We start from the raw sequence: 7,595 nt of genomic DNA on the forward strand, positions 1-7,595 counted from the left end.
ACTCGAAGGTTGAGACCTGAGAGCGGAGGAGATGCATTGAAGATCCTTGACTGTTGGTCGGTGCTGCTAGACTCGAGGACAAATCTATGCTGGTGTTGGTTGACACCAACATTTCCTAGAAAACACTGACTTTAGCCAAAGGCATGTTTTGTTGCGTTTTGGGTTTGGAAACCCTAGGGCTCGGGTATTTAAGTGGAAAACTCGACGTCCTCACTTTAGTTTTAACCATTTTTACCTTCTGCAAAAGAGAAAAAGCTTCTAGAGAGTTTCCTGTGAGTTCTTTAGCCTGTTCTTGAGAGATTGTTCCTGTTGTTGGAGATCTAAGGCCGTGAATGTGTTAGGAGCGTGTTGTGGTGCTGTCTTTGGTCATGTGTGGTATATTCTCTCTATTTTGAAAAGGTGTGTGGTCATCTCAATTTTTGTTTGCAGTACAGGTAAAGGCAAAGTGTGATCGTGGAATCAGAGAAATGAAGAGAAGGATGTTCTACCGGCTCAGTTGTTTGTTCTGTGATTCTGTTAGGTTGATAGAATGGAACAATGTTGTCTAGAACAAATGTTAGTTTTCTGGTTCTGTGATTTGAGTTATGATTATTGGCATTGTTGGAATGTTCTTGGCATTGGTTATGTTATTGGTTGTTATCCACTAGTTGTATTGCTTGTGATTAGGTTGTTAGTAAATATGAGATCATTATTTATTATTGTTAAAAAAATGACTCAGGTTGTTTCAATAAATATCCCATATTTAAACTTGAAACAACCTCACCCGTTTTTTTTAAGAATAATAATATAATTAAATACCCCATAATATTTAATTACAACCCAACCATTAAACCAACAATAACCCAACATAAACAGCGGAATACATATCAAACCTACTCCAATATATTAAAATACAATACCCACCATAACCAATATGAACCAGCAACCTAGCATACTTCTAACAAGGTTCCAACAACAAAATAACATAAACACAACACAACAATCGAGACTCTAGATCATCCTTCTCCTCATCGCCATGATTCCACGCAACACATGCATTACCTACACTACAAACACAATGAGATGCGTGAGTATTACCAGAAATATCCAGTGAGGCGATCCTCCCATCTACGAGCTATACACACAAGAAAATACAACCACAAAGAAAACATAACAACCCAGTCATTGAACAGATCACCCAATAACGCATTCACCACATCTACATATCATCACACCAAATAAGTCATACAACCCAATCGCTCATATAAGCTCATGGTCCCGCACTCACCTTATCAAAGTGATTCACAAAAATAACTATAACCAGAATAGAGGCTCTCCTTGCATCTGCAACAGCCTAGCAACGTCCTACAACAAGTCACACAATCAAAAGCAACCTTGAAGCAAACTCGACAGAAACATAAAAAAAAGAACAGTCTAAAAGACGAAACCCTAAAATAAAAATCAATTGTTAACTATCAAATCCCTCCAATGAACCGCTAGCTCTAAACGTTATGAAGCTTCCCACAAAATCTCGTGCCGATCGGAATCCAGACGAGACCACGATTGCAGTTACAATCCCCAATGGTCCCAACTCACGTCTGAGAAAACGTGTCTCACAAAACTGCCAAATGCACTTCTATAAAACGGAGAATAACCATGAAAGGCTTGGGAATAACTCTACCAAATTTCGTTACCTTTGACGATGATTTGATATGTCGAAACCGTTTCCTCCCAAACCCTAACGATTCTGCTCTTTCGCCTAACACACCAAAATCGAACCTCTCCTTCCTCACACCTCTTCTCCATAAACAAGCTCTCTTTTTTCTCTCTACAAGAACGACCACAACCACCAAAAAAGTGTAGAGAGGCGTGAGTTATAGAGAAGTCTAAGGTTTCTTAATTAAACCAGAATTTATCTAAACGGATACTAAACCGATTACATCCAATTTCTGATATAAACTCCAATATTTCATTATTTTTCGGGATACAGGCGTTACAAAACAGCATGTAATATTTTAAATATTTTTAACTCTATTTACAATTTTAAGTTTTAAATATTATTAATACTATATATTCAGTTTTTCAATATTTTCAAAGAGTTTTAACACTAAATCTGACAATCATTCTAAAATAAATTAACATTTTCAAAGACATCTCTCTAATAATAATTTTAAAAATTAAGATACTTAAAAAAGGAAAATATAGGATATTTAGAAATAAGTACATAATTGAACGAATGGAAACAATTTTAAACATAAACTTTTAGTTCTTATCGAAATACATAAAATAAAAATAATAAATATTTTTTACGTTTACTAAATTTATATAAAAAATATTGAAAACTAGATATTATTAAACCAAAGATAAGTCTCAGATTTTATGTGAAATCACTCTTCATTTTCTTCACTAAGCGAGTGACCATAATTAAATTGGCAATGAAATCTTTTGGGATTCTTTTTTTCTTCTTAAGAAGGACCTTCTTACCCATCTCTAGTATTTTATTCTCTTTTTGAAGTTATTTCTTCTTCTTCTCCAATTATTGTCTTTTGATAGTTTTCAGACGCCTAACCAAGTGATGAAAGCAAATTTCGGTGTCGCAAAATAGAACCAGATGGCTTTATGGCTCTCCATTATTGGTTTGGCTTCACGTATTTGAGACCAGGTCTCCTTAGTCATAAATTTACTGCAATAATGATCATTATTCCCTTTCCAGAGTGCCACATCTTGTTCTCCCTGAACACGCGAAGTTTTACATTTTGTATTTCCTCTTCTACAAGATTGAGCAAAGGTTGTCTGTGAGACCGACTCCGAATCATATCCATCGCAGCAGCCATAGTACCAGTTAGTGGGATTCCAAGATCTATGGGGCCTCTATCAGCAATTTTGTCGTATAAGCAACCTAAGGAGCTCTAGACATCAAACCAAAAGGAAGTGGAGCATCCATTCCGCACCTCAACCCGATGGAACTGTTTTGCCATGTTTCTGTATTTGAGGAGTTTCCTCCAAATCCAAGAACCTGAATAAGCATGTCCTTTTTCCGACCACAGTGAGCCAGAGCGGATGAGATGTCGCTTGACCCAGTTCACCCATAAGGAGTCTTTAGCAGAGAGTATCCTCCAGATCAACTTTAACATACTGACTTTGTTTGCCTCCTCTATTGAACGGAGGCCTAATCCACCTTCACTTTTAGGCAAGCAAACGTCAGACCAAGCGACTTTTGCCTTTTTTTAGTTCAAAGACGGACCCGACCACAAAAAAAAGCAGAGCATAACCTGTCGATTTCTGCAATACAACCTTTAGGGAGTCGAAAAGCAGAGAGCCAGAAGTTTATTGTGCTGAAGATGACAGAGCTAATGAGTTGCAGTCGCACGGCGAAAGAGAGAGAGCGTGCAGTCCAAGAGCTGATTTTTGTGATCGTATTTTCTCTATGAGGGGAAGAAAATCATCTGAAGACATTCTCTTCGTTAGAAGGGGAAGATCAATGTATCGGACTGGTAAGAGACCAGAAGGAAAGGGGAATTTTTGGAGTATCTGATATGATCGTGGCAAGCACAGAGCCATAAGCTGCAGAGAAGCCGGAGATGGTGGGAAGGATCACTCGGTCAAGAGCTAAGGATATGGCCAAGGAAGCTCATTCACTCATAGTTGACGGGTCATTCAACCTACCAAGGATCCAAGTCTTCAACATATCCACCTTGAAGACTTCACCTGGTAATGAGGACTAGGTAACTTAGGTGTGAAGTTTGTACTCTTTTTCCCATAGCTGAGTTTTGTCCCAATGGGTTTTCTCAGCATGGTTTTTAATGAGGCAAATGGATCACTACGTCGATTTATCTAGAAATCATTACCAAAGGGGAATAACATACTTCTGTACTAGTTCAAGTAACTTCTGTACTACTATAGGTCACCTAGACGTTTTGCTGTTTTTCTTATTTCTTTTAAACGTCTTGTTGTTTTGGTTTTGAACTTCTTGTGGTTTAGAGTGTCGAGCCCTAGGGTGATTATAAACCCAAAAGCTACGCCTCTTTGTCCTTGAGCGAAGAAGTTGTATGAACAAGTATTGTTAAACTTTTCTCTCAATTTGAATCCTTGAATGCGTTCTTGATTCTGAGTTTCTATACACTTTGTGATTCAGAAACTCTTCACTTTGTTACCAATCCATATAACCACCTAAACAATCCACCCATCTTATCATTGCTTTATTCACTCGATTATCACCATATCCGCCTACATCATCATTCACGCACCATCACCATCGAATCTCATCACCAGTCGCTTGTCTTCAGCCTTTCATCGGAGTTCTATCCTAGGGAGATCGTATTAGTATCTCTGCTCGATTCTCTAGAGGAATACCAGCCGTATAGATGGTGGACTTTTCAATACTTATTTTTAACCCAGAATGTATGGCAAAATCATCCAAAACTTCCAAAGCACCCTCTACAGAGCTCTTTTGGCCATCTACAAAGACCATCAAGCTGTCAGCAAAGCACAGATGAGTGAGTTGCATTGACTTACAATTCGGGTGATAACCAAATTTAGAATCCTTTGCAGCCTTGTCTAACTTTCATGAGCGGACATTCATGCAGATGACAAAGAGATACAGACTCAAAGAACAACCCTGGCGAAGCCCTCATTTGCTACCAAAATAGCCAGCAAGCTCTCATTTACCTGGACAGAGAAAGAGGCCATCGTTACACAAACCTAAATCCAGCGAACAAATTTTTCAGGGAAATCCATAGCTTGCAGTGTGTTGAGAAGGAACCCCCACTGAATAGAGTCAACGGCTTTGGAAATGTCTATTTTCATAGCACACCTTGGAGTAATGTTATCCTTGTGGTAATCTTTGACAATTTCAGTTGCCAAGAGAAGGTTTTTCATAAGGAGTCTATCCTTGACAAAAGCTGATTGATTAGGTGAGATGAACTTTGGTAGTAAGGGCTTAAGTCGATTAGCTAGAATCTTGGAAATGATCTTGTAGAGCACATTACAACACGAGATTGGTAGATTATCTCGCATTACTTGTGCTTTCTTCTTCTTGGGGATGAGAGTAAAAATGGTGGAATTAACTCCTTTCGGTAGGAACCCTGTCTGGAAGAAGGATTGGATAGCAGTCACACAATCCTCCCCCACCACTGACCATGTAACCACGTTAGAACCATCGGGACCGGGTGATTTATTTACCGGCATAGCAAACAACACTTTCTTAATCTCTTCTTTTGTCACCTCTATCGTGAGAGAGGACTTATCATGCTCGTCACATTTAAACTGCAGGATATCTGCAAGCTCCTTGCAAGACCATCGTTCATAGTCGGTGGGTGAGAAAGAGAGGAATTCCCTGAAATATTTTTCTGCTTCTACCTTGATTTGATCCTGCGTACTGGCAACACTCTCTGGATCTCTTTAATGCTGTTTCGAACTTCTCGAAGTCTTGCAGAGGCGTAGAATGCCTTATTATTCTGGTCCCGCTGGATCTATCTTAACATTTTTGAAGTACAAATTTGTGCCATCACTTTTTGTTTACTTTGAGTCAGGTTTTTATTAAAATTATAAACGATTCGTCTAATCAGATCCTATCTCAATTTGCCAAATCTTTTGGGCCAGGTTTCACTATAAATTTGATTTTACAAATTGTGTAATCACACGAATCTTCTCTTTTTATTATACTGTATTTATTTAAATCCTTATAATATTGCAACAAATTAAAGCCGTTTGTATCTTAGGAAAGATAAAATTAGCATTTAATAAACGGCTGCATATTTGATAAGATATTAGAAGAATGCCGATTTTTGGGGCCATGTTTGACAAATTTTTTCATTAGTTACATAATTTTCGGTCACATCAATCTTCTATTTTAATTATACTCAACTTATTTGCATCCCTATAATATAACAACCAATTAAAGACGATTTCATCTTAGAAAATATCTAAATTGCATTTTACAAACGATAACATATTTGGTAAGATTTTATTAGCTTTAAATGTACACTAATCCAATATATCAATTGAAAATATAAATAATCCTAACTATAATCGAGAATCAAAATAAGAATATGTCATATCATTCATTCCTAAATCATAACTAACAAAATAGTAAAATGTATATTCCCAACTTGCGAATCAAGAGTTTCTACAAAATCCTACCTACAATCTTTAACAGTATATATCAATACAATTCACCATCAACTACAATTACCACTACACCCTTACATAAACTACAAAACATTGTTAAATCACACACCTACGAATACTCTAAGATGGTTGCTTCATTTGCATATTTAAGAGACGTCCATCCTTACAAAACTGCTTGGAGGATTCAAATCAAAGTTCTCCATAAATGGTGCCAGTGGACTTGACAATCCAGCTTTTATCTTTTAGGATATCTATAAATCGGCATTAGAATCATGCATTTTAGCATTTAGACTACAACATAATTTTGGAATTGTGGCACAGTGATATACTAACTTTGGATCATATTCATAAGTTATGATTATAGTATAAAATATGAGATCTTTTATATATCATTGTTTCTAATAGGGAGGGGATCCAACATTGAGCATGAGATTATGCTTTATATAAGATCCAACCCTCAAACACTACACACAACTCATGGTGGAAAGAAACATTCGACCTTAAGTAGAAAGTGTTTCTCTTTCGTTCATCTCTTACACCAAATTTTTTTTTCTAGGAACAATCCTCCCAACCGCACTTGCCTCCTAGAAGGCTAGAATGGTTCAAATCCCCCTCCTCGGCATAGTCTTTATCTTCTTTAATTTGAAACCATTCTAAACTCAGCCAAATAATAGATTGAGTCTCAAATCACTTCTTAATCAAGTCTATACATGTACTTACCCTCTCCTATTGTAAATGCGATCCCAGATTAGTCACAATACATTCTTCTAATTTGAACGTTGAAAAAGCTATTGTTGTCCTCCTAAAAATCATCTAAACTAAATCATTGCCTCCTAGATTTTATGAACTCGGCAATCCAGCTTCACAGAGTTAGAAGTCTTCCGATTCATCATCAAATTAATAGCTCGGGTCAACAATTATGGATTCTTGAAGTTTGATTATGCATTACAATTACTGGTCTGGAAGGAGATGAATCGGCTAATGTTTGTTTCGTAGAAAATTTTTTTTTGTCTTAGAAGATGAAAATAATGATCGGAAAAAGTAATAGCCAACACAAGAATGAGTCAAAAAAGAAAAATTACAGCCCAATCCATTAGAAGACCTGAAACGACCGCCCCCTTTTTTTCTTTTTAATAATAAGTACAACATATAATTAAGCATCCCATACTACTTAATTGAACCACCCAAACCACCATTTCCTCATTAAACCAATAACAACCAATATGCACAGCGGAAACATACCAATAATACAGAAACGATACATCATCAATACAATAACATTCCTATCCAATCTATCCAGCAACCTATCACAACTCTAACCAAGGTTCCAACATAAATAATATAACCAACACCACACAAACGAGACCCTAGATCATCCTCCTCCTCATCGCCATGATTCCACGCTACACAATTTGCCTTTACCTGCACCACAAACACAAATTGAGATGCATGAGTATTTGATAAACACTCAGTGAGGCAATCCTCCC

The sequence above is a fragment of the Camelina sativa genome, chromosome 9 (assembly GCF_000633955.1).
Source record: "Camelina sativa cultivar DH55 chromosome 9, Cs, whole genome shotgun sequence".
Lineage (NCBI taxonomy): Eukaryota > Viridiplantae > Streptophyta > Magnoliopsida > Brassicales > Brassicaceae > Camelina > Camelina sativa.